The following is a 16,135-nucleotide window of genomic DNA, read 5'->3' on the forward strand; positions in this document are numbered from 1 at the left end:
TTCTTCAAATCTTCTTTGATTCATTTTCTGCTTTAGATTGCATAAACAAATTAATCTATGTATTTTAAGCAATATCTTTACTAAAACTTTCAAACTTAATTTTGAAGATTTTGAGATATTTCAATTTAGGAAACTTTATCTTTATGGCTCAGGAATGGGCAGGACTGGCAGCTTAATGTTCCACAATACAAATGCTACAGGTAGGATAGAAAGGGAGGCGAGAGAGGCAAGAGAGGAGGGGGAGTGGCATTTTTGATAAGGGATAGCATTGCAGCTGTGCTGAGGGAGGAGATTCCCGGAAATATATCCAGGGAAGTTATTTGAGTGGAACTGAGAAATAAGAAAGGGATGATCACCTTATTGTGATTGTATTATAGACCCCCTAATAATCAGAGGGAAATTGAGAAACAAACTTGTAAGTATATCTCAGCTATCTGTAAGAATAATAAGGTGGTTATGGTAGGGGATTTTAACTTTCCAAACATAGACTAGGACTGCCATAGTGTTAAAGGTTTAGATGGAGAGGAATTTGTTAAGTGTGTACAAGAACATTTTCTCATTCAGTATGTGGATGTACCTACTAGAGAAGGTGCAAAACTTGACCTACTCTTGGGAAATAAGGCAGGGCAGGTGTCTGAGGTGTCAGTGGGGGAGCACTTTGGGGCTAGGGACCATAATTCCATTAGATTTAAAATAGTGATGTAAAAGGATAGACCAGATCTAAAAGTTGAAGTTCTAAATTGGAGAAATGCTAATTTTGACAGTATTAGGCAAGAACTTTCGAAAGCTGATTGGGGGCTGATGTTTGCAGGTAAAGGGACGACTGAAAAATGGGAAGCATTCAGGAATGAGATAATGAGAATCCAGAGAAAGTATATTTCTGTTAGGGTGAAAGAAAAGGCTGGTATGGGGAATGCTGGATGACTAAAGAAATTGACGGTTTGGTTAAGAAAAAGAAGGAAGCATATGTAAGGTATAGACAGGATGGATCGAGTGAATCCTTAGAGTATAGAGGCAGCAGGAGTATACTTAAGAGGGAAATCAGGAGGTCAAAAAGGGGACATGAGGTGGCTTTGGCAAATAGAATTAAGGAGAATCCAAAAGGTTTTTACAAATATATTAAGGACAAAAGGGTAACTTGGGAGATAATAGGGCCCCTCAAAGATCAGCAAGGCGACCTTTGTGTGGAGCTGCAAAAATGGGGGAAATGCTAAACCAGTATTTTGCATCAGTATTTACTGTGGAAAAGGATATGGAAGATATAGACTGTAGGGAAATAGATGGCGACACCTTGCAAAATGTCCATATCAGACAGGAGGAAGTGCTGGATGTCTTGAAACACATAAAGGTGGATAAGTCCCCAGGACCTGATCAGGTGTACCCTAGAACTCTGTGGGAAGCTACTGAAGTGATTGCTGGGCCTCTTGCTGATATATTTGTATCATCGATAGTCACAGGTGAGGTGCCAGAAGACTGGAGGTTGGCTAACGTGGTACCACTGTTTAAGAAGGGTGGTAAGGACAAGTCAGGGAACTATAGACCGGTGAGCCTGACGTTAGTGGTGGGCAAGTTGTTGGAGGGAATCCTGAGGGACAGCGTATACATGTATTTGGAAAGGCAAGGACCGATTAGAGATAGTTAACATGACTTTGTGCATGGGAAATCATGTCTCACAAACTTGATTGAGTTTTTTGAAGAAGTAACAAAGAGGATTGATGAGGGCAGAGTGGTATATGTGATCGATATGGACTTCAGTAAGGCGTTCGACAAGGTTCACCATGGGAGACTGATTGAACTAGCCATTTGGATACAGAACCGGCTGAAAGGTAGAAGGCAGAGGGTGGTGGTGGAGGGTTGTTTTTCAGACTGGAGGCCTGTGACCAGTGGAGTGCCACAAGGGTTGGTGCTGGGTCCACTACTTTTTGTCATTTACATAAATGATTTTGATGTGAGTATAAGAGGTACAGTCAGTAAGTTTGCAGCTGGCACCAAAATTGGAGGTGTAGGGACAGCAATGAAGGTTACCTCAGATTACAACAGGATCTTGACCCGATGGGCCAATGGGCTGAGAAGTGGCAGATGGAGTTTAATTTAGATAAATGCAAGGTGCTGCATTTTGGGAGAGTAAATCTTAGCAGGACTTATACAGTTAATGGTAAGGTCCTAGGGAGTGTTGCTGAACAAAGAGACCTTGGAGTGCAGGTTCATAACTTCTTGAAAGTGGAGTCGCAGGTAGATAGGATAGTGAAGAAGGAATTTGGTATGCTTTCCTTTATTGGTCAGAGTATTGACTACAGGAGTTGGGACGTCATGTTGCGGCTGTACAGGACATTGGTTAGGCCACTGTTGGAATATTGTGTGAAATTCTAGTCTCCTTCCTATCGGAAAGATGTTGTGAAACTTGAAAGAGTTCAGTAAAGCTTTACAAGGATGTTGCCAGGGTTGGAGGGTTTGTGCTGTAGGCAAAGGCTGGGGCTGTTTTCCCTGGAGTGTCAGAGATTGAGGGATGACCTTATAGAGGTTTACAAAATCATGAGGGGCATGGATAGGATAAATAGGCAAAGTCTTTTCCCTGGGATGGGGGAGTCCAGAACTAGAGGGCATAGATTTAGGGTGAGAGGGGAAAGATATAAAAGAGGCCGAAGGGGCAATTTTTTCACACAGAGGGTGGTAAACGTATGGAATGAGCTGCCAGAGGAAGTGGTGGAGGCTGCTACAATTGCAACATTGAAAAGACATTTAGTTGGGTATATGAATAGGAAGGGTTTGGAGGGATATGGACTGGGTGCTGGCAGGTGGGGCTAGATTGGGTTGGGATATGTGGTTGGCATGGACGGGTTGGACCGAAGGGTCTGTTTCCACGCTGTACATCTCTTTGACTCTCTTACTGGTATTTAAATTTGGGATCGTGATTTTGCACTGTTTTGCCTTTCCTTTTTATGAGTTTCTTTTTTTTCCCAACAAGATAGAGAATTCACATCATATCTCTTACTTCTCTAACTGATTTCTACTTTTATGTCCCTCAAAATGGCATCTTGTGTTTTTCACAACTTTAAGTAATTTTGTAGTTAAATAAAACATTTTCTTTGCCAAAAATCACATACTTAAGTTAAATGTTCCTCTGCTTTCAATTTATAGGCTTAATCACTGATATTACAAGTAATTCACCTTCTGACTTCAGTGAATAACCCACATTCTAACTGCAGAGAGCAACTCACTTCCTGACTCCTGTTGGGCCATAACCTGGTGTTGTGTGATTTTTAACTTTGTACACCCTGGTCCAACACCGGCATCTCCAAATCATGAAGCAATTCAAGAAGACAGTTCATCACCATCTTCTGAAGGGCATTTAGGGGTAGGTAATAAATGCTTGACCAGAATTGAAGCCTACATTCCCTGAATGAATAAAAATTAAATGCTGCCATCCAATATTCCTTTGATATACATTTTACTGAGCTTACCAGCATTAACCACTGATAAGCCTTTGGCGGAAAAGGCATGTAACAAGGAGTAGGTTATTATACAATAGTAAGATAAGAGATTACATGAACAACTGGTTAACTCTATTATCACGAGATAAGACACATTGTTAACAACAGCGAAAAAGCGACTAAACCTATGCTACATGGCTGTAGACCGTAGAGCCGACAAACAACTAACAACAAAACTGATTAACTTAGAACTGACTAGTTTCCCTGAGTCAAATATGTATCAATGGGCATAACTATTCCAAAGCTTTTGAGTCAATCCTTCTAGTCAAACTATTTTATACAACATGGAACACTAACAGCATCAAAAGGACAGACTTTCCCAAGCCTCTAAAATATTTGGTCTGCCATTAGAATCAAGATGATAAATGTCATGATGCCATGCTGCCATCAATCAAGATTGATTGGTTGTTGATAGCTTCACACATCCAGGCTCCACAATCATCAGCAATCTGTCACTTGACACTGACATCAACACACATCGCAAAAGCTCCAGGTGTTTTGTCCAGGCTGAGTAAGAAAGTGTGGAACGACAGCAACCCGATCGAGAACACTATGTTGCAAGTCCACCAAACACCTGTGCTCACTGCGTTCCTCTGCAATGCTGAGACCTGGACAGCCTATGCGAAGTAGGAGAAAAGGCCAGACAATTTCCAACTTTGCTGTCTCAGATACATCCTTGACATCTTTGGCAGGGTAAGGTCACCAATTCTGTGGTCCTAAATATTACTGAGCTAACAACACATGCGGTGTTTGGCTAAGTTCATTCAATGGATGGCGGTTATAAATGTAAGCCCTCCTGAACTGGTGACTGAGCCACAATGTGATGAATGCCCAAAAATCTTTTGCAAGGATAAATGATATGCAGCAAGAAATAAAGATGGTGGACATTGCCGTTAACAAGTAGGAGACAGCTGCTAACAGCTATGACCGAGAAGGACATTGGAAGAGGTGGAGAGAAATGGAAAGCTCGGCTGGCTAAGAAGAAGGTCCAGATAAAACAGAGATCAGGAAATAAGCTTATTAGCACCATTGTCAGGCCATTTTGGATCCTGAGAAACATCAGTTGGGAGATTTCTGAAGTAGAAATGACCACCAAGGCCCAAACCACCATCTCACAAGGCTGCCAGAGTTCAGGATTCTTCAGAGCAACAGGTTCATAAGTAACAGGCATGAACACGCCATGTAAGGTGGAGATAGGTCTTTATTGGACATAGAACACAGAACATAGATCTGTACAGCGCAGGAACATCCCTTCAGGCCCACAATGTTGTGCCGAACAAGACACCAAATTAAACGAATCCCTTCTGTCTACCTATGGTCCATATCCCTCCATTCCTTATATATTCATGTGCTTACCTAAAAATCCCTTAAATGCCCCTATCATATCTGCCTCCATTCCCACCCCGGCAGCTTCCAGATTGTGTAAATAACTTGCCCCTCACATTTCCTTTAAACTTTCTCCCTGTCACCTTAAATGTATATCTCCTAGTATGAAACATTTCAACTCTGGGAAAAAGATTCTGACCGTCAACCCTACCTATGCATTTCATTATTTTAAAGATTTCAACCAAGTGTCCCCTCAGCCTCCACCACTCCAGAGAAAACAACCTGAGTTTTTCTAGCTTCTCCTTATAGCTTATACCCTCTAAATCCAGGCAACATCCTGGTAAACCTCTTCTGTACCCTCTCCAAAGCCCCCACATCCTTCCTGAAATGTGGCAACCAGAACTATATGCAATACTCTTAAGTGTGGCCTAACCAAAGACTTATAAAGATGAAATATAACATCTCGACTCTTGCACTCAATTCCCTGATCAATAAAGGCAAGTGTGTCGTATGCCTTCTTTACCACCCTACCTACTTGAGTAGCCTATCTACTTTCAGGGAGCTATGGATTTGAACCCTAAGATCCCCCTGTACATCAGTGCTGTTCAGGATCCTGCTATTAACTATATACTTTTTCTTTACATTTGATCTCCCAAAGTACAGCACCTCACACTTACCCAGATTAAACTCCATCTACCATTTCTGTAATGGATTTGTATCCTGCTGTATCCTTTGACAACTTCTACACTATCCACAACTCCAGCAATCTTTGTGTCATCTACAAACTTAAACCCACCCATCTACATTTTCATCCAAATAATTGATATATATCGCAAACAGCAGAAGTCCCAGTACAATCCCTGCAGGACACCACTAGTCACGGACGTCCAGCCTGAAAAACACCCTTCCACCACTACCCTCTGCCTTCTATGGACAAGCCAATTCTGAATCCACACAGCGAAGTCACCATCGTTCTCATGCACCTCAATCTTTTGGATTTGCATCTTGAATTGTAACCATCTGGGCTACAATCATTGTTGTTATTAATAAACAAGCACGTCATCACAGTGTATCTCTAACAATATGTTGAATCCTTTAGGTTGAAAAATCTTTTATATTTAATAGATACATTTTTTGGCGTTAGAGTAATATCATTATTTGCTTGATGGTACAGAAGTTAAACAATACTTAACAAGAGATATAAAGTTGAAGATTTTGCTCTAGCACTCATCAGGACTGGAATGCAAGGAAATCAAATTTAGAAAAAGTTTAACAATTTACATAGAATGAGAAGATGGTTGTCATGGAGATGCTACAGGAAACATAAAAACATTGAAAATAGGTGCTGGAGTAGACCATTCAGCCCTTCTAACCTGCACCACCAATCAATATGATCATGGCTGATCATGCAATCTTAGTATCCCATTCCCACTTTCTCTCCATACCACCTTAGCCCTTTTACCACAAGGGCCACTTCTAGCTCCCTCTTCCAAATATCTAATGAATTGGCCCCAACAGCTTTCTGTGGTAAAGAATTCCACAGGTTCACAACTCTTTAAGTGAAGAAATTCTTCCCCATCTCAGACCTGAATGGCTTACCCCTTATTCTTAGGCTGTGACCCTTAGTTCAGGACTTCCATAACATTGAGAACATTTTTCCTGCATCTAGCCTGTCCAGTTCAATCAGCATTTCATATGTTTCTTAGAGATCCTTCCTCATTCTTCTAAATTCCAGTGAATACAAATCCAGGCGATCCAGTCTTTCTTCATACATCAGTCCTGCCATCTCAGGAATAAGTCTGGTGAATCTTCGCTGGGCTCCCTCAATAGTAAGAATTTCCTGCCTCAGACTAGGAGACCAAAACTGCACACAATACTCAAGGTATGGCCTCACCAAGGCACTATATAACTGCAGCAAGACATCATTATTCCTATACTCAGATCCTCTTGCTATGAAGACCAGTATGCCATTAGCTTTCCTCACTGCCTGCTGCATCTACATGTCAACCTTCAGCAATTGTTCCACGATGATATCCAGGTCTCAATGCATCTCACCTTTTCCTAAATTGCCACCATTCAGATAATAATCTGCCTTCCTGTCTTTGCCACCAAAGTGGATAAGCTCACATTTATCCACAGTACACTATATTTTCCAAGTATTTGCCCACTCAACCAGTCTGTCAGTCACCCTGCAGCCTCTTAGCAGCTTCCTCACAGGACACACTGCCACACAGCTTAGTGTTGTCTGCACATTTGGAGATATTGTATTCAGTTCCTTCATCCAAATCATTAATGTATATTGTGAACAGCTGGGGTACCCCAGTTATCACTGCCTGCCTCTCTGAAAAGGACCCATTTATTCCAACTCTCTGCTTTCTGTCTGCCAACCAGTTCTTTATCCACATCAATGCATGAGCTTTAATTTTGCTTACTAATCTCTTATGTGGAACCTTGACAAAAGCCTTTTGGAAGTCCAGATAATCAACATCCACTGATTCACTCTTGTCCACCCTACTGGTCACATCCTCAAAAAATCCAGATTTGCCTGAAATCTTGGCAACAGTCCAAATATCTTCATGTTGCAGCAGTCCGCCCTGTCACCTGTGTTGAGTCACTAAATCAAAAGGGTGGTTACGAGGCTCTAAGGACTGTTTACTGGTGATATAGCTCACATCACCATGCATGATAAGAACACCATACTGTCACATAACATGCATTAGAGCAAACTAAATAATACTTTACCTGCATTAGCTTCCCTGGAGGAACACTGCAGACATGACAGGGTGCTAACTTGACAGAGCCTACTGCATAATCTATTGGAAGTGGGTGTCAATGTCTGAATTACAGAAGGAAATGCCCCAGACTGCTTCAAGCACTGGAGCCACATCTCCAACTATATTCTGCATCACCCTACTGCCCTGGTTGATGCAAGGGTGGCATTAAACCTATGCTCCACATCAGTCAATGGGTTGTGAAATAGTGTCATGAGCCATGGTTGCAATGGGGTATCGCTTGACACCCAAGAGCAAGTCTTGTAAGGCATTTGGACACTCAAATGCACCGAGCTCACAAGAGCACTCCAAAGTTTATGAGTCTAGCAACTGTCAAAGTCAGGGGTACACACCTCTAGTAAATGGTGACACCAATCTCAGATCACCTGAACATTAATAGAATGAAACCCCTTCCTGCTTATGCTTTCTGCAGACCATTCCAGGCTATGTGATTGACAGGTGACACTCTCTGGGATGTGCTTCAGCAAAATGATAACCTATTGAAAGATAGATATCTGGGCCACTGTGATATCCTGAAACACGCTGTGAGTATTAGTATCCACAAGCAGGATACCAGAGTTCTTGAGTCTGCATGGCAGCAGAATGACCTTGCAAGATTTTAATCAGAACTTCCACTACAGCATTCAGACATTGTACTACAATAGAAGTTGAGACATTGGCCATCAGATACTGCAACATATTTGGAACCAAGGTATGCAAACAATTTCATGCTGGAAAGAACATACTCCAACATTTATACAAAATTGGTGCTGGATTCCTCCATGCTACTTGACATCACATGCAGGCTTTCTACTGTCAATGCACCAAGCATTTAATGGTGCATACACCTCAGTACCTGTAGTCAACTTCATCAAAGTTTTCATAGAGCTCCGTGCAGCAGAACTCATGTGCCAACTCACCTTCTGATGTACTTGTATCGGCATAATTCTTGTTCTCTGTCCTAACTGCAGGCCACTTCTCCTTAACAGCTCACTGCATGCAAACATTGCATTAATGCAATCCTTTAAATTGCATAGTGTCAGTGATTAAGCTGTTGACTGTGAGTGTGAATGCTTGTTCTTTCACCATCAGACAACATTGCTGTCCTACCTCTGTTTGTCTAAGGTGTATATTTTTAGCTTTCTGATAGGATAAAGTCACAAAGACAAGGCTGAAATGAGCAAAGGGGGAGTCCAATGGATGTAAGCATGCATTGTTCACAGCTTGTAAATCAGAAAAGACGATGAGATGAGCCCAGTGGATTTGAGGAGGTGAATTTGGTGTGAAAATGCCATTATCCTTTATGATTTAACTCCTATCACTGACCCATGTCCTCAGCAATGACCACTACAATGACGGACAATACCGTCTCCTTCTCTGGGAATGGGAAATGTAGCTTTGCCTGCTTCCTTGAATTTAATGCCTATTGCCTTTAGATGTGTGCTATTGTTTCCTATGAGAGAGGGAGGTGTGTAAATTAGTATTGTACAAATTATTTAGGTGGTGTGGTTGCCATGGTTAAACATTTAATAGTGAATTAAAGCTATACGATATGTGAGTGATTCTGAGAGCAATCTAAAGCTGTGAGCGTTAGACATAGCAATGAATGTTTGGTGAGGTTATTGATAGTTATGTAATGTAAGTGCTGCCTTGAGTTGTGTTTGAATTTTGTGTTGAAGTAGGTTAGATTTTTTTTTTGAAGGTCAATTCACTGACCTTGATTTTTGATGTACTGTTAACAAAACTTTTGCCGCACTGTATCCAAGTCCTCAACCCCGTCTCTGAGGATTGACCAGTGCAGCTGTCCAGTCCCATTGCCCTGTAAATATTTGTCCAGAGTGTTTCCCAGCTCCTTGCAAATACATCATACATCACTTCTCTTCTCCTTTGTAGTGCTCCATCAAGGCCCCAAGTCCAATAGATGAGAATCTTCAGACACACTTTCTTCTAAGTTGTGCCATTGTTCACTTTTTAAAAAAATCTATAGTGGAGTAACTTATACAGAAACTCTCATCATCTGCTCTAGCCATATTGATCATCTCTAATCTTACATGTGCTTGTCTCCCATGATTTTGAATATCTTGCAGACATTTGCACCATGCAACAGTGCTTTTATCACTGACTATGCACTACAATTATAAAATCAACAGGCAGCACAAGGTTTGCATGATGCCTGCATCACATTGAACAAGCGTGGAGTCATCGCATATTGTGAGCTTTTGGATTAGTGGTGCTGGAAGAGCACAGCAGTTCAGGCAGCACCCGAGGAGCAGCAAAATTGACATTTCGGGCAAAAGCCCTTCATCAGGAATAAAGGCAAAGAGCCCGAAGCGTGGAGAGATAAGCTAGAGGAGGGTGGGGGTGGGGAGAAAGTAGCATGGAGTACCTGGGAGTTGCAGTGGGAGAGGGACTCCCTGAGATTCTTGGGAGCTGTCCTGGTTAGCCTCCTGTGTGTGATCCTATCATTTACATGGCTGCACTTTTTAAGCTTACATAGCCCTGGTATTCCAGAGAACATCATGGAATATTGATTGAATTAAAAGGTCTGCTTAGTTTTAGTTGTGTTTATATACTTGGTACATCTGCTATGTTTACCACAGTACTAAAGTCATAAAGTCAAACAGAACAGATATAGACCCATTGATTCAACTCATCTATCCTGATCAAGTTTCCCAAACTAAACTAGTTCTTCTTGCCTGCATTTGGCAGATATCTCTCTAAACCTTACATATTCATGTACCTGCCCAAATGTCTTTTAAATTTGTAACTGTATCTACATCTACCATTTCCTTTATCAGTTCATTCCACATATGAACCACCCCCTGTGTGAAAAGTTACCCCACAGGTCCCTTTTAAATCTTTCTCCTCTCATCTTAAAAAATGCCCCCCAGTTTGAACTCCCTGACCCGAGACAAAAGACCTTTGCTATTCACCTTATTTATGCCCCTCATAATGTAATGAACCTCTGTAAGGTCATCCCTCAATCTCCTACGCTTCAGTGAAAAATGTCCCTGCTTACTTACCCTATCTTTATAACTCAATCCCTCCAGTGCCGTCAACATCCTGACAAAGTTTTGAAACTACTCCAATTTAGTAATATCCTTCCTATTCTTGGGCGAGCAGATGAAAGGCAGTTTTCCAAAAGTAGCCTCACCAATGTCCTGTACAACCTTAACATGACATCCCAACCTCTATACCCAATGGTCTGAGAAATTAAGGCAATTGTGCTAAATGAACCGCCCTGTGTGGGAAATTTCAAAGAACAATGTACCTGAACCCCTAGGTCTCTCTATTTGACAATACTACCCAGGGCCCTACCATTAACTGTACAAGTTCTGCCCTCAGTTGTTTTACCAAAATGCAATTCCTCGCATTTATCCAAATTAAACTTCATCTGCCACTCTTCAGCCCATTGGTGCAATTGATCAAGATACCTTTGTAATCTTGGATAACCTTCTTCCACAACCTTGTTCTGCAGGGATCGGTGCTGGGTCCACTTTTGTTTGTCATTTATATAAATGATTTGGACCAGAATTTAGGAAGGCATAGCCAGTAAGTTTACAGATGACAGCAAAATTGGTGGTATAGTCAACAGTGAAGAAGGTTATCTCAGATTACACTGTTACCGTTAGTTTGATTCTTTAACTACATGTTTTCTTATTTTGCATGTTAGAGAATGCATACATCACAAGGCTGTAGCAGCAATCCTTGCTGAATTGTTTTCAAAAGGGTGAAATCTGTGAAAGGACTAGGTGGACTAAACAGGTATCAGCATTTTTTACTTGAAGCCTATGCTTTGCAGACATTTGCAAACAGACATTTGTTATTGACAGGTTGACATCTTCTCCAGCTGTTTGAAGGGACTGGTCAGTCAAATGTCTCAGTGGGATGCAGCACTGCAAGCTGGGATATGGCTTGGCTTTGTCTGTCTTCTCACTCACTGAACCACTGTAGTTTTGGAGGGGGTGGAATCCTGTTAAGAATGTGGACTCTGGCAGGTCCCCTGCTGGCCTGGACCATAGAGTCTCAGGCCTGTGTTCAACAGATTGGATCTTCATTGTACAAATCTTTCCAGATGGCACCGTCTGTTATTTTATTCATTTTACCGAAATGTGAGCTCTCAGTTTTAAATTCTTCTTTCTTTCAGCAAATGTGCTTCCACTTTTTTTCCCTGAAGTTTTTTTTGCTGGAGTATAGCATTCCCGTGATGAAAAATCCTATAGAATTTCAAAACTTTGTCATATGAGAACCTATTAAATTCGATAAAATGCAACATCAATCTTACACGATTTACAATTTGTCCAAAGAAGTTCCATTACCTTTGTGTTCAAAATGTTTAGCATGCATTTTTATAGGGTATTTGTAGAACTCTTGAAAAGTGTATGATGTAGGTATATTTGTAAGGCTTAAGTGGGCTAATGAACAGTGAGTAATACTTATGGTTGAAAACCTATATAAAACAATGAAGCATCCAAAATTTAATGCAGGAGTAAAAGTAAATGCGATGCTTACAGCAATGATTTACTTTAATCTATATAGAAGCATCCTAGAGTTGTGCTTTTCTGTACCAGTACTTTGTCACTGCAAGAACAATAGGTACTATTGATGCTAAATAAAGCAGTACTGTACAACCATTTATTCTTCTAATTACTGCATGTTGTTAAAGTTTCCCAGAAATATCTCTTTGTCTGCACACTCTCCCATTATATTTGGCACTCCTTAAGTTGTCATGTGCCATTTGGAGTAGATGTACAGTTACTCACTCACAAGAATTAAATCAATGCAAGATTTTACATTTAAATATATTTACATGAAAGTCAAAATTGGAAATAGCACTGAACATAATATCTACCTTATGGGTACCTATAGATGATCACAATGTGTTTACTGTTTAATTCACAACATTGGCTAGCCATCAGATTGTAACAAAGTACTTTTTTTTAGATTACTTTACAGTGTGGAAACAGGCCCTTCGGCCCAACAAGTCCACACTGACCCGCTGAAGCGCAACCCACCCAAACCCCTACATTTACCCCTTACCTAACACTACGGGCAATTTAGCATGGCCAATTCACCTGACCTGCACATCTTTGGACTGTGGGAGCACCCGGAGGAAACCCACGCAGACACGGGGAGAATGTGCAAACTCCACACAGACAGTCACCTGAGGCAGGAATTGAACCCGGGTCTCTGGCGCTGTGAGGCAGCAGTGCTAACCACTGTGCCACCGTGCCGCCTTTTACTTAAGTGCATAGAGGTTGTACAGTTCAAAGCCTAATGTAGAGATAGCAAACAGAATGATTGCTCTATTAACGATAATGAAGCAATTCAAAATAAATATTATGTTGCCAAGTCTTAAAATTTAACTTTGTAAAATATATTTTTTTTGAGATATGGTTTTACTTTGTTTCTCTTTCTGACCCTCCGACAAACAGCCTATTCAAAGTGGACTGGAGAAAATTCATATACACCACTCATGTTACTCCATAACTGTCAACTGAAAAGCATGCAAAAGTCACTCAAAAGTGCTTGGCTCTCCAGTTTTCCCTAATGAATAAATTAGAGTGCTTGAATTAAAGACAAACTCTAATATTACCTGCTGAATACAAATCTATTGGAAATTATAATTGTCTTATTCAGTCTGTCTTTCACTTCACACTTCTGAAGAAAGCAAGGCTAAGAATGGGAACTTGCTGTGTAAGCCATTACAGAAATGAGCCGACTTTTTTTTTGAATTGCAGTCTGCGAAAATGACATTTCCAAAGTTACCATCTTGCTCGAACTGCTGACTGCTTCATCTTCCATGCAGCATAAATGCATTTTCTGTCTCTTCCTTTAATAAAAATTTTGATTAATTTTCTCACATACGAGACAAGACTGACCTATCAGGATTGTGAAAACTAGATACGTGGATATGTGAGGATACAGTATGCATAGTCAGAAAATCAGCATATACAAACATAATATGTAGAGTAGCAAGTCAAGAGATAAACTCCAATCCACAGGGGAATCAGTAACGACAGCAGGCAAGGGATGAAATAGCTTGTCTACCTTGGGAGTTGTTGCTTCTCTCAGGTATTTTTTTTAAAGAGATGGATCTCATTGCCTCACATTAAGAAGGAAATTGTAGAATAAAGATGTATTCTATTATTAATGGTAACCTCTGACTAACTGGAATAAAGCATAAATAAATGTAAGCTTATTACATTTTGAAAGTTGTACAACAATAATCCTTGACTGTATAAATAAGCTAAAATATGATATATTTTCAGAGCTAGTCTCATACTTTTAAACATAGTAAAGTACATTGCTATAAGTATCACATATTTGAAAGCTTTTACTGAATGTATTTTTCTGTTTCTTGTAGGGCATATAAGCAATGTGACTTGAAACAAGTCAAAAATTCTAGTCTTCTGTGATTGCCAGTTCCAGTTCCTTGACTAGCACACTGAATTATTTATCATCAGTGTTCAAATATACTACATAAGGTATTTTCTAAAAGTGGGGTCATCTTTTCTGACTATGTTAAGCAAAGACATTTTTTGTGTGTTTAATTAGAGGGTGGAAACAGAAATTCTGTTAAATCTGTACTAAATCTATTACATATGGAACCTGGTTTGAATGAGAATATTCTAATTCATTCACGTTTACTCTATTCAGGTATTGTGTCTATGCATGTCCTTGACATTGTTCATAGAAACAACTGTGACAGCTTCTTGCAGGATGCAATAAACAGTGTTTTATGATAGCTTAAACTGAGAATCTTATGCAGCCTGTTAGGTGAAACAATTGTTAGATTGTTTCACATTTCATTTTCATGAATTCTATTTAGATTTGCTTTTGAGAACAGATAATCTGGAATTCCTCTTGTTTAATTTTCATGACATTTGGCAAGTTGCATAAAGAATTCAAGATAAAGGACACATGAAACTCAAGAGATTTATGACAGAAGAAATGCAAAGAGACTGGCCATTCATAAAAGCATCATTTTTTGAAATTAGTATTAGATGAGCAGCGACATATCCATCACACAAGAAAATGCACTGTTAAATTTGACAGCAATTATACTTGCACTTTTTTTCCTCCAAGGGAACTTTTCATCACATTTGATTTGAAATATATTTCAAAAGTTTTGTTGCAATATTTATTGCAGGAGTTTCATTTGAAACAAATGTGATGTGACCAGGATGGCAATAGTTATGTTTGTTGATTTCTTAATTTTGAAGAGTTAAGGTGTAACAACATTTATTGATTTCCAATTTCTTCAACTTTGCCAAGTATTTTGAAATTAAATTATTTTTGGTACAATGTAAGTCATTTTAGTATACTGTCATGTGGCATTAATTTTCCTCATGAGATTATTTCCTTATTATTGAGATTAAGGAATGATTGATGGCTTGGAGAGCAATCGCTGTACCTCTCTGTGGAAAAGAATTTTTTTTTAGCGGATAATTTTCCCAAATACCATGGTATCTGGGAATATAACTTTCCTGTATTAGGCATGTAATGTGATATTGTTAAAATAAATGTCTTTTTACCAATTACTAGTTCTTCTTGCAGTTCTTGTTAAAATGTGATAAGGAAGATTGACAAAACATTGACCTTTCACATTGCTATGCACCATTGTATGTCATTCAATGGTCACATGCTAATGATGCCCTGTCTTAGAATGGTCTTGGATTTGCCACTAGGAGCAGGAGCAGGTGTTAGGTTTTCCTCATAGGGACTGAGGAAGTGTCAGTGGAAAATTTGTGTCAGGTTACTCTTGTGGATCTCTTTAGTGGCCAGTTAGAAGAGACTTGACACCAGCTGCTTATTTGTCTTTCAAGAAAGGGAATGATAACTTATGGGAAGTGGACTTAGAAAGGGGCAGATATAAAATTAAAAAAAGGAAAAAGTAAATTGAGTTTTTCATTACAGATTAGCAAATCTGCTAATAAACACTTCATTTAATCTGATAGATATAATTCAGATGAAAGTTTTATTTCAGAGATTTGTAGCAGGTAAGCATCTAGTCAAATTACTAGCGTGTAGGACCTCTAATGGGAGAGTTGAGTTAAAACATAATTATTGATTAATATTTACTCACATTCTAGAGATAGGTTGCTGCATTCAGTATTATTGAGGGAAGGAATTAAAGCTTCTTTAAGGAGTATCATTTCCTCAATGTTCAAACACTGATTGTATTTCCTGATGGGTTATCAGAAGAGATTCCATAAGAGAAACCTTTGGAGATATTAGAATTACACACCACTGTTTTACTTTTTTAAAGAATGATGACATGGATTCTATCTGAGAGATTATCTTTAAAATGTCCTGGAGTGCTCCAAGCCAGAATGCAACTAGCATTTTTCAGTTTGTAGCTTTTAACATGATTTTAAAGATAATCTCTCAGATAGAATCCATTTCATCATTCTCTAACAAAGTAAAACAATGACACCTGGCATGTAGTTCAAATATCTTCAAAGGTTTCTCCTATGGGATCTCTTCTAATAACCCATCAGGAAATACAATCAGTATTTGAACGATGAGGAAAGGATACACCTT

This window comes from Chiloscyllium punctatum, chromosome 26 (genome assembly GCF_047496795.1).
Source record: "Chiloscyllium punctatum isolate Juve2018m chromosome 26, sChiPun1.3, whole genome shotgun sequence".
Lineage (NCBI taxonomy): Eukaryota > Metazoa > Chordata > Chondrichthyes > Orectolobiformes > Hemiscylliidae > Chiloscyllium > Chiloscyllium punctatum.